Here is a 20,249-nt window from a genome sequence, read left to right as displayed (position 1 = left end):
CCTCTGCCCATTTTTTGATTGAGTCATTTGTTTTTGTTGTTGTTGAGTTGTATAAGTTCTTTATATATTTTGGAGATTAACCCCTTGTTGGGTATATGATTTTCAAATATTTTCTACCAGTTGGTGGGTTGCCTTTTCATTTTGTTCCTGGTTTCCTTTGCCTTGCAGAAGTTCTTTAGTCTGATGAAGTCCCATTTGTTTATTTTTTCTTTTGTTTCCCTTGCCTGAGTAGATATGGTATTTGAAAAGATCCTTCTAAGATCAATGTCAAAGAGTGTACCACCTAGGGGCTGGCCCAGTGGTGTAGCAGTGAAGTTCGTGCCCTCCACTTCGGTGGCCCAGGGTTCACTGGTTTGGATCCCGTGCGTGGACCCAAGCGTCACTCATCAAGCCATGCTGTGGCAGGCATCCCACATATAAATAGAGGAAGATGGGCACAGATGTTAGCTCAGGGCTAATCTTCCTCAAAAAAAAAAAATGTAGGGGCTGGCCCCATGGCCGAGTGGTTACGTTCGCGCGCTCCGCTGCAGGCGGCCCAGTGTTTCGTCGGTTCGAATCCTGGGCGCAGACATGGCACTGCTCGTCAGACCACGCTGAGGCAGCGTCCCACATGCCACAACTAGAGGAACCCACAACGAAGAATACACAGCTATGTACCGGGGGGCTTTGGGGAGAAAAAGGAAAAAATAAAATCTTAAAAAAAAAAAAAATGTATACTGCCTTTATTTTCTCCTAGGTGTTTTACGGTTTCATTTCTTACCTTCAAGTCTTTAATCCATTTTGAGTTAATTTTTCTGTATGGCAAAAGATAATGGTCTACTTTCACTCTTTTTTGTGTGGCTGTCCAGTTTCCCCAACACCATTTATTGAAGAGACTTTCCTTTCTCCATTGTATTTTTGGCTCCTTTGTCGAAGATTAACTGTCCGTAGATGTGTGGGGTTTGTTTTGACATTAATATAATTATTTATTTGCTTTGCCCAAGAATATCCATATAGCAGTTTTAAAATAACTATATGAGTAGTGCTACTAAAAATTAAGATAATTGAATACATTTTAATATTTCTCTGTGGGTGGGTGGTTATTGTCATTGTCCTTAAGATGTATCTTATGAAGGATGTATAGTCCAAATATTGTGTTTTAAAGTCACCTCAAATAATTCTTTCTGTATTGTTATACCAAAAACTTGATATAGAGTTAAATTCAGTTATTTCAGTTTGTTTTCATTTTAGGGGGAGGTTTTCTTTCCTTTTGTATTTAATTGTTTTTTTTTTTAATTTATTTTTTTATTGTGGTCATGATAGTTTGTAACATTGTCACATTTCAGTTGTACATTATTATCTGTCAGACACCATATAAGTGTGCCCCTTCACCTCTTGTGCCCTAGCGGAGGGGGAGGGGCAGAAGGTAGCCACTAAACTGTTCTCTTTGGCCGTAAGTTTGTTTATGTTCCACAAATAAGTGAAATCATATGGTGTTTGTCTTTGTCTGGTTTATTTCACTTAACATAATACCCTCAAGGTCCATCCAGGTGGTTGCGAATGGGAGGATTTTTCTCTTTTTCTATGGCTGAGTAGTATTCCATTGTGTGTATATATATATACACCACATCTTCTTTATCCAGTCCTTGGCCGATGGGTGCTTGGGTTGCTCCTACATCTGGGCTATTGTGAATAATACTGCAGTGAAGATAGGGGTGCATGAGTCTCTCTGAAGTCTTGATTTCAAGTTCTTTAGATAAACGTCCAGTAGTGGGATGACTGGATCATATGGTATTTCTATTTTTAATTTTTTGAGAAATCTCCATACTGTTTTCCATAGTGGCTGCACCAGTTTGCATTCCCACCAGCAGTATATGAGGGTCCCCTTATCTCCACAACCTCTCCAACATTCGTTATTTTTTGTCTTGGTGATTATGACCATTCTACCAGGCATAAGGTGATATCTAAGTGTAGTTTTGATTTGCATTTCCCTGATGATTAGTGATGTTGAGCATCTTTTCATGTGCCTATTGGCCATCTGTATATCATCTTTGGAAAAATGTCTGCTCATATCCTCTGCCTGTTTTTTGATCAGGTTGTTTGTTTTTTTGTAGTTCAGTTGTATAAGTTCTTTACATATTATGGAGATGAACCCTTTGTTGGATATATGATTTGCAAATATTTTCTACCAGTTCGTGGGTTGCCTTTTCATTTTGATCCTGGTTTCTTTTGCCTTCCAGAAGCTCTTTAGTCTGATGAAGTCCAACTTTTCTTTTTTTTCCCTTTTCCGAGTAGACATGGTATTTGAAAAGATCCTTTTAAGGCTGATGTCAACAAGTGTGCTGCCTATATTTTCTTCCAGAAGTTTTATGGTTTCAGGTCTTACCTTCAAGTCTTTGGTCCATTTTGAGTCTGTTTTTGTGTATGGAGAAAGATAATTGTCAACTTCATTCTTTTGCACGTGGCTGTCCAGTTTCCCCAATACCATTTATTGAAGAGGCTTTCCTTTCTCTATTGTATGTTCTTTGCTCCTTTGTTGAAGATGTGGTTTTATTTCTGGGCTTTCAATTCTGTTCCATTGATCTGTGTGTCTGTTCTTGCACCATTACTGTGCTGTTTTGATTACTGTAGCTTTGTAGTATATTTTGAAGTCAGAGACTGTGATGCCTCCAGCTTTGTTCTTTTTTCTCAGAATTGCTTTTGCTATTCAGGGTCTTTTATTGCCGCATATGAATTTTAGGATTCTTTGTTCTATTTCTGTGAAGAATGTCCTTGGGATTCTGATTGAGATTGCATAGAATCTGTACATTGCTCTAGGTAGTATGCACATTTTACCTATGTTTATTCCTCCAATCCATGTGCATGGAATATTATTCCATTTCTTTATGTCATCATTGACTTCTTTCATTAATGTGTTATAGTTTTCACTGGATAAGTCTTTCACCTCCTTGTTTAAATTTATTCCTAGACTCTTTATTCTTTTCATTGCGATTGTAAGTGGGATTGTATTCTTGAGTTCTGTTTCTGTTGGTTCGTTCTCTTTCTATTGGTTCGTTATTAGAGTATAGAAATGCAACTGATTTTTGTAAGTTTATTTTGTACCCTCCAACTTTGCTGTAGTTGTTGATTAATAGTTTTCCAGTGGATTCTTTAGGGTTTTTGATTTATAGAACCATGTCATCTGTGAACAGTGAAGAGTTTCACTTCTTCCTTGCCAATTTGGATACCTTTTATTTCTTTTTCTTGCCCAACTGCTCTGGCCAAAACCTCCAGTACTATGTTGAATAAGGGTGGGCACTCATGTTTTGTTCCTGTTCTCAGAGGAATGACTTTCAGTTTTTCCCCATTGAATATGAAGTTGGCTGTGGGTTTGACATATCTGGCCTTTATTGTGTTGAGGTACTTTCCTTCTATACCCATTTTATTGAGTTTTTATCATAAATGGATGTTGGAGCTTGTCAAATGCTTTCTCTGCATCTACTGAGAAGATCATGTGGTTTTTATTCCTCATTTTGTTAGTGTGGTGTATCACATTGATTGATTTGAGGATGTTGAACCATCCTGCATCCTGGTATAAATCCCACTTGATCGTGTGTATGATTCTTTTAATGTCTTGCTGTATTTGGCTTGCCAGTATTTTGTTGAGGATTTTTGTGTGTGTTCTCATCAGCAATATTGGCCAGTAATTTTCTCTCTTTGTGTTGTCCTTGTTTGGCTTTGGAATCAGGGTAATGTTGGCCTCCTAGAATATGTTAGAAAGTGTTCTGTCTTCTTAAGTTTTTTGGAATAGTTGAGAAGGATAGGTATTAAATCTTCTTTGAATGTGTGATAGAATTCTCCAAAGAAGCCATCTGGTCCTGGACTTCTGTTTTTTGGGAGATTTTTGAGTACTGTTTCAGTCTCTTTACTTGTGATTCATATTCTGTCTTTCTCCTTGGTTCAGTTTTGGGAGGTTGTATGAGTCGAAGAATTTATCCATTTCTTTTAGATTGTCAAATTTGTTGGCATATAGTTTTTCGTAGTATTCTCTTATAATCCTTTGTATTTCTGTAGTATCCATTGTAATTTCTCCTCTTTCATTTCTAATTTTATTTATTTGAGCCTTCTCTGTTTTTTTCTTAGTGAGTCTGGCTAAGGGTTTGTCAGTTTTGTTTATCTCCTCAAAGAACCAGCTCTTAGTTTCATTGATCCCTTCTACTGTTTCTTTGTTTCACTTGCATTTATTTCTACTCCAATTTTTGTTATTTCCCTTCTTCTGCTGACTTTGGGCTTGTTTGTTCTTCTTTTTCTAGTTCTGTCATGTGTTGTTTAAGATTAGTTATTGTTTGTTAAGATGGGCCTGTATTACTATGAATTTCGTTCCTCACACCACTTTTGGTGCATCCCATATGTGTTGGTATGGTGTATTTTCATTTTCATTTGTCTCCAGATATTTGTTTATTTCTCCTTTAATTCTTCAATGATCCATTGAAGACAATATCAATATCATGTTGTTTAGTCTCCATATGTTTGTCCCTTCCTCAGCTTTTTTCTTGTGGTTGATTTCTAGTTTCATAGCATTGTGCTTGGAAAAGATGCTTGATATGCTTTCCATCTTCTTAAATTTATTGAAGCTTGCCTTGTTTCCCAACATATGGTTTATCTTTTAGAATGTTCTGTGTGTGCTTGAGAAGAATGTGTATTCTGCTGTTTTGTTGGTTTTTGTTTGAGAAAGATTAGCCCCCAGCTAACATCTGCTGCCAATCCTCCTCATTTTGCTGAAGCAGATTGGCTCTGAGCTAACATCTGTGCCCATCTTCCTCTATTTTATATGTGGGACACCTGGCACAGCATGGCTTGCTAAGCAGTGCCTAGCTCCACTCCTAGTATTCGAACCAGTGAACCCCAAGCCACCGAAGCAGAGCACACAAACTTAACCACTATGCCACCAGGCTGGCCCTGTATTCTGCTGTTTTTGGATGAAGAATTCTCTATATATCTATTAAGTCCATTCTGATCTAGTTTTTTGTTTAAGTCCACTCTTTCCTTGTTCACTTTCTGTCTGGATGATCTATCCATTGATTTAAGTGGGGTGTTGAGGTCCCCTACTATTATTGTGTTGCTGTTGATTTCTCCTTTTATGTCTGTTAATAGTTGCTTTCATGTACTTTGGTGCTCCTGTGTTAGGTGCATATATATTTATGTGTTATGTCCTCTTGGTGGAGTGTCCCTTTTATCATTGTATACTGCCCCTCTTTGTCTCTCATTGCCTTTTTTGTCTTGAAGTCTTCTTTGTCTGATAGAGGTATGGCAACACCTGCTTTCTTTTGTTTGCCATTAGCTTGGAATATCATCTTCCATCCCTTTACTCTGAGGCTTTGTTTGTCTTCAGAGCTGGGATGTGGTTCCTGGAGGCAGCATATTGTTGGGTCTTGTGTTTTAACCCATCCAGCCACTCTGTCTTTTTATTGGAGATCAGTCCATTTATATTTAGAGTGATCGTTGATACGTGAGGACTTAATGCTGCCATTTTCTCACTTGTTTTCTGGTGGTTCTGTGTGTCTCTTGTTTCTCGTCCCGTGTATTTTTGAGTGCCAGTTCTAGTGTGGTGTTTATGATGATTTTCTCAGTTTTCTCTCTCTGTCGTTTGTGTTTCTGTTTTGAGTTTTTGTTTAGTGGTTACCTTGAGGTTTCTATGAAAGATCTCGTAGATGAGATAGTCCATTTTCTCATAGTCCCTTATTCCCTTAGTCTAAGCAGGTTCCATCCGTGTCTTCTTCCCTAAGTTATTGTTGTCACAACTTATTCTGTTTTGTGTTGTGAGTTTGTGATTAAAATGAAGTGATTATACTTATTTTTGATGCTTTCCTTTCTCTTATCTTTAATGTTACAGTTAAGTGTTTGGTAACCTGTTCTGATAGAGAGCTGCATTTTTCTGATTTTATCTGTCTGTTTATCTCCTTGTTCAAGGCTTTGTAACCCCCCCCCACACACACACACTTTGTTTTTTCCAAGTATGAGGGTCTTCTTGATCATTTCTTGTAGGGGCATCTTGTGGTGATGAACTCTCTCGGCTTTTGTTTATCTGGGAAAGTGTTATTTCTCCATTGTATCTGAAGGATAGTTTCAATGGATGGAGTATTCTTGGCTGAAAGTTTTTGTCTTTCAGAATTTTGAATATATTATTCCACTCTCTCCTAGCCTGTAAGGTTTCTGCTGAGAAATCCACTGAAAGCCTCATAGAGGTTCCTTTGTAGGTTATTTTTTTCTGCCTTGCTGCCCTTAATATTTTTTCTTTGTCATTGAATTTTGTCAGTTTTAGAAATACATTACTTGGAGAAGGTGCTTTTTACATTGATGTAGTTAGGAGTTCTGTTGACTTCATTTACATGTAATTCCAGCTCCTTCCCCAGCTTTGGGAAGTTCTTGGCTATTATTTCTTTGAATAACCTCTCTGCTCCTTTCTCCCCCTCTTCTCGCTCTGGAATACCTATAATCCTTATGTTACATTTCCTAATTGAGTCAGATATTTTTTGGAGAATTTCTTCATTTCTTTTTAGTCTTAGTTCTGTCTCCTTCTCCATCTGCAGCATGTCTGTATTTGTGTCCTCCAAATTACTAATTCTGTCCTCCATAATATCAGCTCTGTTTTTAAGGATTTCAGATTTTTCTCTGTCTAATTCATTGGGTTTTTCATCTCCAACGTTTCTGATTTTTTTTTATAGTTTCAATATCTTTTGCAAAGAATTCCCTCTTTTTATTAATTTTATTCCTGAGATCATTGAACTGTCTTTCTGAGTTTTCTCATAACTCATTGAGTTTCTTTATGATAACTATTTTGAATTCTCTGTCATTTAGATTGTAAATTTCTGTGACTTCAGGATTGATTTCTGGGCACTTGTAATTTTCCTTCTGCTCTGGGGTGTTAATATACTTCTTCATGCTATTTGATGGAGTCGTCTTTGCTGTCATGTAGTGGTAGTATCTGGTCACAGATTCCACCTGCCACCACCAGATGGGGGGCCAGAACTGTGTTTTGTGAGCCCGCTGCAACCCCTGGTAGGTGTGCCTATTCATTGGAAGCTGTGCCAACCGGGCCTATCTGTTTGCCTGCTGGAAGCTGCTGCTTTACACATGTGGGCACAGGCAGTCTGGAGGGGATCCCCTGCTCTGGCTGACCAGCCAAGCTGGGTCACCAGGCAGTGCGAGGTGGGGTGCTTTCTTTCACATGTGTGATCCCGCGCACTCCCAATCTGCACCCACTGTCTGCCCCCCGGCTGCTTGGCTTGGTGTGGACACCCCTGCAATTGCTTATCCCTCTCAGCGTGGAGTGTTCCCATGTGCTGGGAGGCAATGCAATGTCGCTTTCATTGTGTCTTTTGTTGTCAACACGTTTTCGTCGTGTTGACATTTGTTGAATGTCGTTTTGTCTTCGTTCTAGGGCACAGAGACTAAGGGAATAGCTAGCTCCACCATGATGCTGATGTCACTCTTTGCTCATCGATTTTTAAAAATTAATTCAATCAGTATTCATTGTGTTTGTACTATGTGTGTTATTCTGTGTACTGTGGAGGATACAAAATCAAGGAATACAAATCTAGTGCCCAAGATGTCTTGAATGTGTAAGTAGAAAGTAGTCAGTATCTTAAGAAAGGAACAGATAAAATACTTTGGGACTCAGGGCTGTTGGAACCCTGTTGGATAATAAGTAATCTCTCAGTTCTCAGTTCCAAGATCAAAGCTCTCCTAGGGTGGAACTGTCTTTTTCATGAAATGTCTCCTCACAAATTGGAAGCACAAAGTTCTGTAGATCTTCCATCAGAGATTAGACATGTAGCTGTTTCCAAGGCACCAAGTGACAGGGTGACATGGTTTCTGTCCCAGCATGTGTGACGTCACATGTGAATTTGGCAGATGCACCAAGAAAGTTTCCTCTCAGAATGAACCATCAGTGTGTGTGAACATGGGACCTCTCTGAGGGAGATGGCTCTTTGGTGAGGCGAAGAAGTGTGGTTCTTCTCTGTGTCAGCTGCAGTGCCGATTTTAAAAAAACGTGTACTGATTTGACAGAACCTAATGTTATATGCTGGAGTTAGACATACCTAGGAGCTCAGTCATTAATCAAATATTTGTAGAGAACCTGCTATATGCCAGGCATTGTGCGGAGTATAATGCTGCATCGCTTCCTGATTCAGACTGGTTGGGGAGATAAAGCCTGTTATACACATAGCTCAGATATACAGCAGAAATGATCACTGAAAAGAGGTACTCATTTAAAGTACAATGGAGGTTTAGGGGAAGGGGAGATTATTTCCAGTAGATGTGCGTTTGAATTAGGCTCTGTGTAGAGCAGTCGTGTGTCCCATTGTGATTGGGTGAGCCCCAGTTTATTCCTGGTGTCCCAGTGTCCCATCCGATTAACATCCTCTTTCACGGTCAGAATTGTCCTAGTTTGGGTGATAAGTTATGTGGTCCCCCTAGCTTTGAGAATTAGGCAAAACTTGACTCTGGAGATAGAGAACAGTCTAGGTAAAGACAAACCATGAGCAAAAACCGTGGGCAGCAAGAAGACTTTGATGTGCTTAGGAAAAATATGTTTAGTTGGACTGTAGCTTTGGGAATGGGAAAGAGAATCATTGGAGATAAAAGTTGGGAAGGAGAGTTGAGGTCAGATTTTGAGTATCCTGAGTGCCAGGCCAGATACCTTGCATTTTATGTAGTTAGCAATGGAAGTCAGTGAACAATTTTTTTTTTTAAAGATTTTATTTTTCATTTTTTCCCCCAAAGCCCCCTGGTACATAGTTGTGTATCTTTAGTTGTGGGTCCTTCCAGTTGTGGCATGGGGGATGCTGCCTCAGCATGGCCCGACGAGTGGTGCCATGTCTGCGCCCAGGATTTGAACCGGCAAAACCCCAGGCTGCCAAAGCAGAGAGCGCAAACTTAACCACTCGGCCACGGGGCCAGCCCCTAATTTTTTTTTTTTAATAATTTGAAAAGACCCTTGTATTTCCTGCCACATACAGTGAAGGGCTCTTTTCCAGCACAGGGGTTTAAAACAAAATTGTTAGGGGCCACTGCCAATTAAGGATCATGTAGATTTCAGTCTAAGTCAGTGGTAAAATAAAATATGAATTGCTGCAATCTACCGTGAAGTATTGCAGTATCTAAAAAGATTATTATGCTTTAGAGCATAAATTGACTTTGGATCTTTGAATCAAACTCTGTTGTTTTATAGATGAAGAAAACTAACAGTCAAAGAGATTGTTACATGTTAAAGCTCTCGCAGCAAGTTGTTGGCAGAGGTGGGGTTAGAACCTGGATCCTCTGGTTCCTTGTGGGGTGGGTATTTCACTTCACTGTGGGGTTGTATTTGGGGACCTCAGTCACATCAGTGTCTCCCTGTCTTGGCTTAGTTGTGATAAAGTGAAGACATCTACTTTACTTTAACGATGTTGAAGCTTATTTTTTAAAATATCTAGTGCCTAGAAATTCTTTGAAGAGAGCAAACATTAAGAAGGGAGGTTGTTAAACCAGTCATTCTCCTCTGTGTGCCATTGAGTGTCTGAGTGCATGCTAGCTACAGTAGAAAGTGTCAAGGGCAAAAATTAAAAACAAGGACAGTATCATTGATATTCATTGAAATTAGATGTGTTACTATAAAGCTGTGAACATTTGAGGAAAGGCAAAGTGTTTTATGTATATTTTTTACACTTTTATGGAAAGCTGACTTAAATTTTTTTTAAAGATTTTATTTTTTTCCTTTTTCTCCCCAAAGCCCCCCAGTACATAGTTGTATATTCTTCATTGTGGGTCCTTCTAGTTGTGGCATGTGGGACGCCGCCTCAGCGTGGTCCAATGAGCAGTGCCATGTCTGTGCCCGGGCCTCCAACCAATGAAACACTGGGCCGCCTACAGCGGAGCGTGCGAACTTAACCACTTGGCCACGGGGCCAGCCCCTGACTTAAATTTTTTTATCATTGTATTTTGGGATGTCTATTGGAGAATTCCTGAGAAAATAGTTTTGGAATGAACATAGTATACCCAAACAATGGGGTGAATGTCTTTATATGTACAAACACAGTTTGTTTATATCACATAGTATTTATGTTAAAGGAAGTAATTTTGGAGATTCAAGACCTGGTGTAAAGAAATGAGTGTTAAATGAAGTGCTATAACTTTCTCTCTGAAACCAGTGAATTACTAAATATCTAATAGTTGTATCATCAAATAAACGTATCATTTAAAAATTATGTTTTCATCCCAGGAATGCTTTGAAACCTGATTCTAGCTTACTTTAATATAAACAATTGGGTAGATGTTTACCTAAGTAGAGAAGTTGCTGTGAAATCAATACTTTCTCATGGACACCAATTTGAGCTTCAAAAGAAGAGCATACTTCAAAAGGGTGATTTTATTGTCTTTGGAAAATAGGTTTTCAAGTTACTTAGAGAAGAGTAGGTTTGTTGGGCAAAACAAACATAAAACCGCAGCAGAAATAGTGCTGAGAGGATTATTTCAGATGCATATTCCAGATGCTGATTGACCTAAAAGGACAAAGACATTAGATTAGCAGTTACTGTGCCTTTGGCCAGAGAATGATTTCCACTCTGGAACATACTGGGTCCTCTTTGACCCATCATCTGGCTTAAAACATCAGATTCAGGAGGCACACACTCGACATCACAATGGGGGACGAGCCCAGAGTGTACAGAAATCAAACACTGAAGAACTTTCCATGAGTATGATCTTGAGATGTCTGACAGCAGTTGCAGAGGCTTCCGTGGGCAAACTCTTCAGCTCTGAAGTCCTGGAGTTTCAGTCGGTTGGAAGAGTGTGTGCCAGCAGGTGGGGGTAAAGAGGAGGGCACTTTGCGAGGTTTGGGGACTGGTTGAACACTGCAAAGGGGCGGGTACAGGGAGTTGACAGAAAGTCCTCAAGGTCAAACATGTGGTGCCCTGGATGTTGAAATGCACTTTTTTGGTGGAGCTTTTCACTTACATGGATTTTTTATACTATTTGTTGAGAACATGGTAGAGATAATAGGACAGAGCAATGGTCATTGTATTATGACATTTAACATCATGACATTTCTTCAAATTAAGTTATTTTTCTGCTTTATAAAATGGGGAGAGAGGGTAACTGATGAGAATTTAGCATGACAACCACCGTTTCAGAAGCAACCATATGGGAACTTTTTCTAATCAACTGCTATCATTTCTTCTTTGTACTGTTCCTGTGGCTCATCGCACAAACTTCCTTCTGTTATAGATATTTCTGCACATGCTTTATCTTTCCAGTTAGACTGTAGCCTCTTTGAAGGCAGGGTCCTAAGTTCAAAGATGAAAAGAAAAGCATATATGTTGTGCTTTAACACTTTACAGAATACTTTTCATATATACTGTTTGGTATGTCTTAAAAGTGTATTGAATGTAATAAGGGCTTCTAAATAAAAGCTAGAAGAACAAGTATAATATTTATACTTCCTATGTTACTTAAGATTCACTAGAACTTAGTTTATACTAAAGGACTACATTGGTAATATTTTCAAATTTTTAGGTTATGTGCTTTAGAGTACCAAAAAGAAAAAAGAGCTTTATGTAAGCTCTAAGCAAATGTAACTTTAAAAATTTATGTGAGATTTCTTTGGAGATAAATTTGAAATCTGTAAATAGAGGCAGTAGAGAAAGTTTTCTGACCTTTGAAATTAAAATTGGAAACTTATGGGAGGTTTTACAACTTTATTTTAATCAAAGTTGTATCTGTAAATGACTAATAAAGACAAAATAGTTTCTCAAGGCAAAACAGGTGTGGCCCACTGGTCTTCCCCACGCCTGATTCTCTCTCCGGAGCCGACCCCGTTTATATCTTTAATGGTTTCTCTGGGTATTTATCTCTGTATTTTTAAATAACATATTAATATGTCTCGATGCTTCAGTTGTAGATGTTGGGAACCAACTTCCCCCTGTGCCTCAGGATGCAGTTGTCTTACCGATGCCTCCGCCAGCACACAGGCTTCCCCTCCCCTCATCTTCTGGGACATTATATCACCTTGTAAAGAAATCAGTGTTCAGTGTTTACATTTTTTATGACTGTGTAAATATTATTTCTGGATGACGATTCTAGTGTACTATAATTGAATTTACTTTGGTTTTCTCTATAGTTAGTAATTGTCTCTTTTTCTCATTAGTTTAATTTTCTATGTCCCTGTTGCCAATATAAATCTCCTTTTAGTACATTCAGACACAACAGGTATTCTGTCCATTTCAAGCCTCCTGCTCCTTCTGTTTGTGGTCTCCAGTTCAGCCTGGTCAACCTGCTGTACCTGGTTAACCAGAAAGTGGAACTGCTGCTTGTGTCATATGTGCATGCGGTCTGCACTTACTGTCATCTTGCAGATTTCATTTGTCTTTTCCTCTGTTGGACTTTATTTTTTGGACTCTATGTCTTACAGTTTTCTTGGTCTCTTCTCTCATTTTGGTGTAGCTGCCTGAGAAAGCAGACATAGGAGAGAAATTTGTTGACGCTTTGCATCTCCGAAAACGCCACATTGCTCTACTCTCATACCTGTTGGATATTTTAGCTGGGGATATAATTCCAGGTTGGAAATAATTTGCACTCAAAGATCTGATGGTATTTTTCTCCTGACTTGTAGCCTCCAATCTTGTATTTGAGAAATCTGATGTCTTTCTGATTCTTGATTTGTTTGTTTTGGTGACCTAGTTCCTCTCAGAAGCTTTGAGATTTAGACTCTTTTTGTTGCCTCCATGTTCTAAAACTTCACAATGTTGTGCTTTGATGTAGGTCATGTTTTGACCATTGTTTTGGGTGGGCCATATATAATCAGGACACCTGTGTCGTTTGGTTCAGAGAAATTTTCTTGCACTTCATCTTTAATGTCTTCCTCTTCATGTGTACCTCGTTCTCTCTCTCTGGAACTCCTGCTAGTCAGATCTTAGACTTCCTGGACTGTCCTCCAATATTCCTATCTTTTCCCTGCTGTTTATCTTATTCTCTGGGAATTTTTTTAGCTTGATCTTCTAACACTTCTGTAAATAGGTTCATTTCTGTTATCATATTGTTCATTTCCAAGAATTTTAAAATTCTTTCTCCAAATATTTCTTTTTTAAGGTTCTATCTCTCTGAAGATGCTAATTGAAAATTTCTTCAATTTCTCTGATTAAATGGAAATTTTCTTCTGTTTATTAAATTGCCTGTTGCATTGTTTCAGTGTGTTTGTTTTAGATTTGGCTTTTATTTTAGAGGGCTAGTGTTCTTAACTTCTGCATTAGACATAAGTACTACTGGTCAGTCTGGTTTTTCACTCCTTATAGGCACGTGAAAGGATTAACTTCGCTGCCTCCATGTGACTTGTTTGGGCCAGTGGAATGTGAACAGAAGTGATGTGCATGTCTCCCTTGCCTTGGTGATTGGACTCTCATGCTGTAATGGAGGTGCCACAGTCACTCAAGGTGCATTCTGGAATGTTGGGCCGTGCTGTGGAGGCCAGCTGCCCTGGGGAGTTATCCAGAACCACTTTGAACTTGGCTAGAGTGGGAAATAAGTGTTTGTTGTGTTTAGCCTGTCAGACTTTGGTATTGTTTTTTCTTGCAGCATTACTTATCCTGTCCTGACTGGTAAAGCTGTCAGTCATACTTAAGAATGAGGCATAAAAAGCTGTTTGGAAGCTCTGTATTAGTAGGTGAGGCTTAGTTGTGTAGTAATCTGGCTCAGTGTTTCTGTTAGGGCCCTCCCAGATGTTAATGTCAGTAGATCTCTTCTCTTGGGCTTATTAGTTTTCCCGGGGATAACTCCACCAATCTCTGTCCCAGCAAATGGAAGCCCAGCTACCAGGTCTTTGCAAGCTAAGTAGAGAAAGGGGGCTTGTGAGGCTCACAGGTCAGTATGTAGACTATCCCTTAATCCTCCTGTTTTTAATAAGGTCCTCCTTCTTTAGTGGTACCAGCTACCTGGAAGTCCACAGTCTCTCTGGCTGAGTCTCTCTAGAGAAGACACCTTCAGTTTTGCCCACAGTGGGCAAAGGCAGGTTGAGGGTCTGACACCTTCTTAACAGACTTCTAGCTCATCCTCCACAGCCACGCCACGCTGTCTGAAGTCCTCAAGGCTGAATTCCAGAGCCAGGTCAGGGGTTTGCAGTATGAATTGGTGGGCTTGTGGCTTTTCTCTCTTGCTGACCTAGGTCCCTATTCTCGAGCCTACTAAGTCAATTACCACTCAGCCATTTGCTTCCCACCACCCCAAATTTTGTTGCTCTTGTCCTCTGCCCCGTCCTTTGCCCTCTGTATTTATGCCTTTTTAAATCTCCTTTCTGCTATTTTCTAGAGGGAATGTAGGTCAACACATGTATTAAATCTGTTGTGTTTACTGGAATTTCCTTAGTGAGAGATTTTTTTCCTCCCAATTTTTTATTATGAAAAATTTCAAACATACAGAAGAATGAAAGCAATAGAATGAACTCCTGTATATAACTTCCACTTAGATCTGACAAGTAACTTATTGCCATATTTGTTTTATCTTCCCCTCCCTCTCTCTTTACATATATATGTGTATTATATTTATATCTGTATTTACTTTTTTTGCTGTAAGATTGGAAGGTATGTTACAGATAGTATGACGCTTCACGACTAAACAGTTTAGCATACATCTTCCAAGAACAAAAATATTCTCTTACACACCATAATACCAATGATCACAACTGTGGAAGTTAAAAAAAAGTCTCATAATATCATCTAACATCTAGTATATTTGAATTACCCAGTTGTTCCAAGAATTCTTTTATAACTTTTTAAAATATAAATTGGGATCTAATTGAGATAAACGTGCTACAATTGGTTGTTATTTCTCTTTTGGACTAGAACAGTTCTTCAAGGTTTTTTGTACTTTTTCCTTTAATTAATCTTGGGCAGTACCAGCACCTATGGAACTGGATAAATAACTAAGTATGAGGCCCTGAGAAGATGCTAGTGAAAGAAGAGAGGAATAGGACGAATTTTATTTTGTAAAGTAATTTGAATGGTTTGTTTTTCTAACTCAGGTGCCAGTAATCTAAAACTTAATAAAGCATTGATTTGCACATTCAGTTCATTAGCATTTTAGATAAAGAAGCAGTATTTATCTTTGCAGTGATGAAGAGCTATATTTAGAGTTTTCCCAGCCCACCCCACTTCACCTTGCATACTTTGCCAGCATTCAGCCTCATGACTTTTGTTTGCTTTGAATTGAATTTGAGTCTAAGCTCAAAGGGCGTGCATTTTTGTTTATGACTAAGGGCTGATCTCTGAAGTTAGTATAGTTATCAGGCATTCCTCGCATTCCATATGGCTAATTTTTAGTGCTTGGATCTGGTGCTGTGCCAGAGGAAAATAGAGGCTGGAGAGCACAAGGAAATACCACCAAGGAAAGTCTTCATGTAAGTTATAAAAGTCCGCTCATGTGTTTAACTAGCAAAACAAATGCTGGGTATGGAACTGATTTGTAGCATGTTAGCGCCATTCCTTAGGCTACTTAGGAATATTTCTTAGTTTTCTGATATTTGATTCTTGAAATTCCAGCCCTGGAGCTTTAAAAAAAATCCGTGATTCTTTTGGTTTGTGTATTAGTTGTACTCAGGGCCAGGATGAAGTGCTTTTAATGCAAAAGCCTAATATCCTGAGAGTGACTTAGTGTGTGGTTGACGGGGTCTTTGGGACAGATGCAGTGGTCAACAGAAAGTACCTTCATTGAACAGATGTTGACTGAGCGAGCATCTGCCATCGTTCAGGTGCCAAGGACTACAGTGGTGGACAAGAGAGGTCGTGGGGAGGTAGGAATAAAGACTCTATCAATAAACAAGATAAATCAGACGTGATAATAACATTAAGACAATTGACTGGGTGATATGGTAGACTGGGACTTCTTTAGATAGACTCATGCATTAGTCAGCTCTGCTGAGTTAACAAGCAATCTGCAAATTTCAGTGACTTCTACAGCAAATGTCTACTTCTTGCTCATATCGCGTCAAGTCAATTAAAGCATAAAATAAGTAGGGTGCTGGCCCCGTGGCCTAGTCATTAAGTTCAGCATGCTTCACTTCAGCAGCCCAGGTTCGGTTCGTGGGCGCAGACCTACACCACTCGTTAGCGGCCATGCTCTGGTGGTGACCCACATACAAAAGAGAGGAAAACTGGCACAGATATTAGCTCAGGGTGAATCTTCCTCAAATACAACAACAAAAAGAATAAAATAAGTAAAATAATCGTCTAAACTATAAATCTAAGGGATGGGGATTATACATGAACTGTTGAATTGTTTGGTCACTAAAGATGCTTGTTTTAAAAGATTTCAAATTTGTTGCAGTCCAGTATGCACATATACAGAAGAGCCAAATTAGATTCTGATGCTAATAACTTGAAATTATAACCTGTGTAAATTTAATAGAAAACAATTTAATACAAAAAACTTGAAGAAGGAAATTGTAGGACCATTGGTCAGAAACTTTAAATATTTGTTACACTCCAAAGGCTAAAGAATAGAGGACTGTTTCTTCCTCTTAATAAAGACATTAAGTATAAAACATGTGAATAGGTATTCTGTAGAAATTGACTGTAATCAAGACTTACAACCAGGTTTAAAAAGCCTTAGCCAGTGTTACAAAAAAAACCTCCAAGACACATTTATGGAGCAGGCATATGTTCTTTGCATGTCTGTAAACAGTCATCTTTGAAACATTAAGCGAGCTTTCCAGGGTGGGCATTTTCTCCTGTATGAGAGGCTGCAGGTAACACAGAGGAGGAGTGACTCATTTATCCTCTCAAAGGTACCTTCTTTCTTTGGGAGCAGTCAGACGTGGTGTAATTGTGTGGGCATCTGGTCAGACGTCTCCATGGTCTTCACATTCTGAAAGGCCTGTGCTTAGCCGAGAGTCTCTACTCCGCTTCAGGCCCCTGGGAGACTCCTGGCAGTCCAATGCCAGCAAACTCCATTTGAGTCAGTCTTGAAGAGACCTCTTAATGCAGGACCAGGCTCTGCTAAGAGCATCACTGTAGTGTCAGGAAATGTGTTCAGTCAAATCTAGCAGGAATGCAGTGTTCATGTGGCCAAACCAGCATACTTCCTTGTAGCACTTATCCAGGCAGGATTGACAAAGTTGGGACCACTGAAGCAACACACAAATTCACATTATGAAATTCGTTTGCTTTGTCTCTAGATGTGACAATATCTGTAGACTATAAAAAAGTAAAAATCAGAGGACAGACCTGAAGCACCGGCTACTTCCACACGTCCTCGAGGCTTAGTTCTTCCAGCTCTGCACTGACAGCAGCGGGGCCTTTAAACCCGGACACTGCTGCTTGGTAGGGAGACGAGGGGACTCCAGCCCAGTGTAGCCGAGCAGTCCCTTCAGTGGCCGCAGGCTTCAGGGCTGCAGAACTGGACAACCCCCCGAGTCAGATGCCTCGGCCTGAAGTCGCCTTCCCCGGGTGCTGCCATCCATTGTGGTGTATGTAGCTGCACAGCGGGCAGCGCTTTCTGAGGGTAGCTTTGCAGACCTCTGCCTGAGCAGACTGCTTGTCAGCATCTCCCCGAGGGCTCATTCAAGGATAGTCAGTACAGTGTTGTTTTAGATACAGTTAAAACGTCCATCGGTACTGGACTGCCCTGGAAGGGCTGAATATACCTACTATACAGAATGAGATAGCAACATGAAAAGCCTCTTACATTATATTGTTGGATGAATAAACTGCAGGATGGCACAAGGAGTATGTTATTTATGTTGAAAGAACCCCATGTGTTTTCTAGCTAAATGTAGGGAAAGGTCTGGAAGGATCCCCACTGCACTGGTGATAGTGGATACTTGTGAGGAGAGAGTGTGGGAACTGTGGTGAGAGCTGGAGGGGTGGTCAAAGGGAGCTTGAGCAGTATTGGCAATATTTTAGTGTTTTACAAGGAAGATATATTCATATAGTTTCTAACTAAAATTTTATATAAAAGGAGAGATTAAAAAAAAACAGTTTCCAAAAGGTCGTCAGCTACTGTGTGGAGAATGGGCTGCAGAGAGACAAGAGTAGAAACACAGCAACCAGTTAGGAAGTTATGGTGCTACTCCAGGCAAGAGATGCTGGTAGCTAGGAATAGAGAGGGGTAGTGGAGAAGGAAGATTGTGTGGATGGAGGCTATGTTCTGCAGGTTGAGCCTGCAGGGTGTATGATGGACTGACCTGGGCAGGGGCGATGGAGAGGGAGCCATCAGGGATGACTGCCTCCCAGGTTGTGACTTGAGCATCTGGGTTGATGATTGTCTCATTTTCCAAGATGGGGTCGTCTGGGGAAGGAGTGGTGTTGGAAGAGGTGGGGACATCAGGAGTTGTGTTTTAGGGGATAGCCCAGTGGTGGAGTGGTTAAGTTCACTCGCTCCACTTCACTGGCACAAGATTGACAGGTTTGGATCCTGGGCGCAGACCTAGTACCACTTGTCAAGCCATGCTGAGGCGGCGTCCCACATAGAAGAACTAGAAGGACGTGCAACTAGGATATACAACTATATACTGGGGCTTTGGGGAGGCGTGGAGGGGGAGGAAGATGGGCAACAGATGTTAGCTCAAGGCCAATCTTCCTCACCAAAAAGCATACCTTAAAAAAAAAGGTAATAAGAAAAAAAAGTTGTGTTTTATACCAGTTACATTTGATGTGGCTGTTAGATGCCCCATGGAATTATCGGGTAGATGTTGGCTTTCATATGCCTGGATCTCCACAGAGAGCTCCAGCTAGAAATCACTTGCTTATTGTTTTCTCTAACAAACATCTGTCGAGCACCAAGTACCATGCTATGTGCTTAGAATACAGAGATGAGAGACCAGTAGGAACTCCATGAACTGAATAGACAACTAAGCTGAAAAATATAAACAGTGTGAAAAGTGACCAATTTGAATAGGAGAATATTTCCAAAACCAAAGCTCATATGATGTCATTAAATAGTACAGCCTAGGGAGCAGGATGGCTTATTTGAGAAGCTGATGCTTGAACTAACTTTTAAGGATGTTGAGTCTTAAAGGACAACTGTAAGGTGAAACTGAGGAAGGAGTGGGAGGGAAGGAAAGTGGAGGGGAGAGGAGGTGTTCCAGCTAAGGAGAACTGCACGTTTAAAGCTGGTTTTTCCTGCCTGTAATGACTGGTTTTTCCTTTTACCTCTCTTGGGCTCATTTTTGGTAGGTTTTCAGCAGTTGGTGGAGGAGGCATCTGAACTGCAGATGTCCTGCTTCTGAGTTGTGAAGCAGGATAACATTTCCACCCTTTGCCAGCTTGTCTAGTGAGTTCCTGGTGTTAATGAGGGTGTCTTGTTGGTTTGAGCTGGTTTTTCTTTCTTCTCTGATGTTTAGCATTTGTAGACCACCATGCCAATAACTTGTGCCAACCATGTCATGAAACCTGGGTCTTCCCACCAGGCTTGAAGTCTGATCATTTTTTTCCCCTCTCAAACGCTAGGCTTGGATGCAAATGTTCATAGCATAATTGTTTATAACATCTAGAAGCGGAAACAATCCAAATGTCTATAAACTGGTGAACAATAAGCACAATATGATAATCCATACGCTAGAATACTATTTAGCAATAAAACGGAGTGAATTCTTGACACATGCAACGACGTGGATGTACTGCAAAAGCATTATGCTAAGTGGGAGAAGCCAGTCACAAGAAACCACAAATTGTATGATTCCATTTATACGAAATTCCAGAAAAAGCAAATCTGTATAGACAGAAAGTAAATTAGTGGTTGCCTGAGGCCCGGGGTAAGGATGACAGAGGTGACTGCAAATAGACACAAGGGATCTTTTTGGGGTGGTAGGAATGTGCTAAACTTAGATTGTGTGGTGGTTTTAACTTTATAAATTTACTAAAAATTTCTGATTTGTACATTTACAATAGGCAAATTTTACGATATATAAATTAAGCTTCATTAACGCTATTAAAAAAAAAAAAGGCTAGGCTTGGGATGCTTAAATTCCAGCATGACCAGTCACTGCTTCCTGTGGTCAGGGCGATCAGGAGAGTGAAGGTAGTTACTGGACTTGGTGTGTGGTGTGTGGAAAGGAGACGACACCAATGTTGACTCTGTGCCAGCTGGGTTTCCTGGCCTCCAGAGATTGTTCCTAACAGATATGGAGTCTCTAGAGGTGGGAGACGGAAAAAGAGGCGCTTTAGTTCAGGGAGTCTAACATTGTGTTGTTGGTATGAGGATTACCTTGTGTTCCACTGAACTCCCACCTACTTCCACTGTTACAGAGTACCTCATGGTATTAG

At 40.0% G+C, this 20,249-nt stretch overlaps 1 protein-coding gene across 1 annotated transcript in view; it reads left to right on the top strand.

The window, feature by feature from the left end:
• The window catches only part of WWC2 (WW and C2 domain containing 2), a 210,436-nt gene that overhangs the window by 72,249 nt on the left and 117,938 nt on the right, over positions 1–20,249 (top strand). The window lies entirely within an intron of this gene.

This window comes from Equus caballus, chromosome 27, assembly GCF_041296265.1.
Source record: "Equus caballus isolate H_3958 breed thoroughbred chromosome 27, TB-T2T, whole genome shotgun sequence".
Lineage (NCBI taxonomy): Eukaryota > Metazoa > Chordata > Mammalia > Perissodactyla > Equidae > Equus > Equus caballus.
This window is presented reverse-complemented; position numbering and strand designations above follow the sequence as displayed.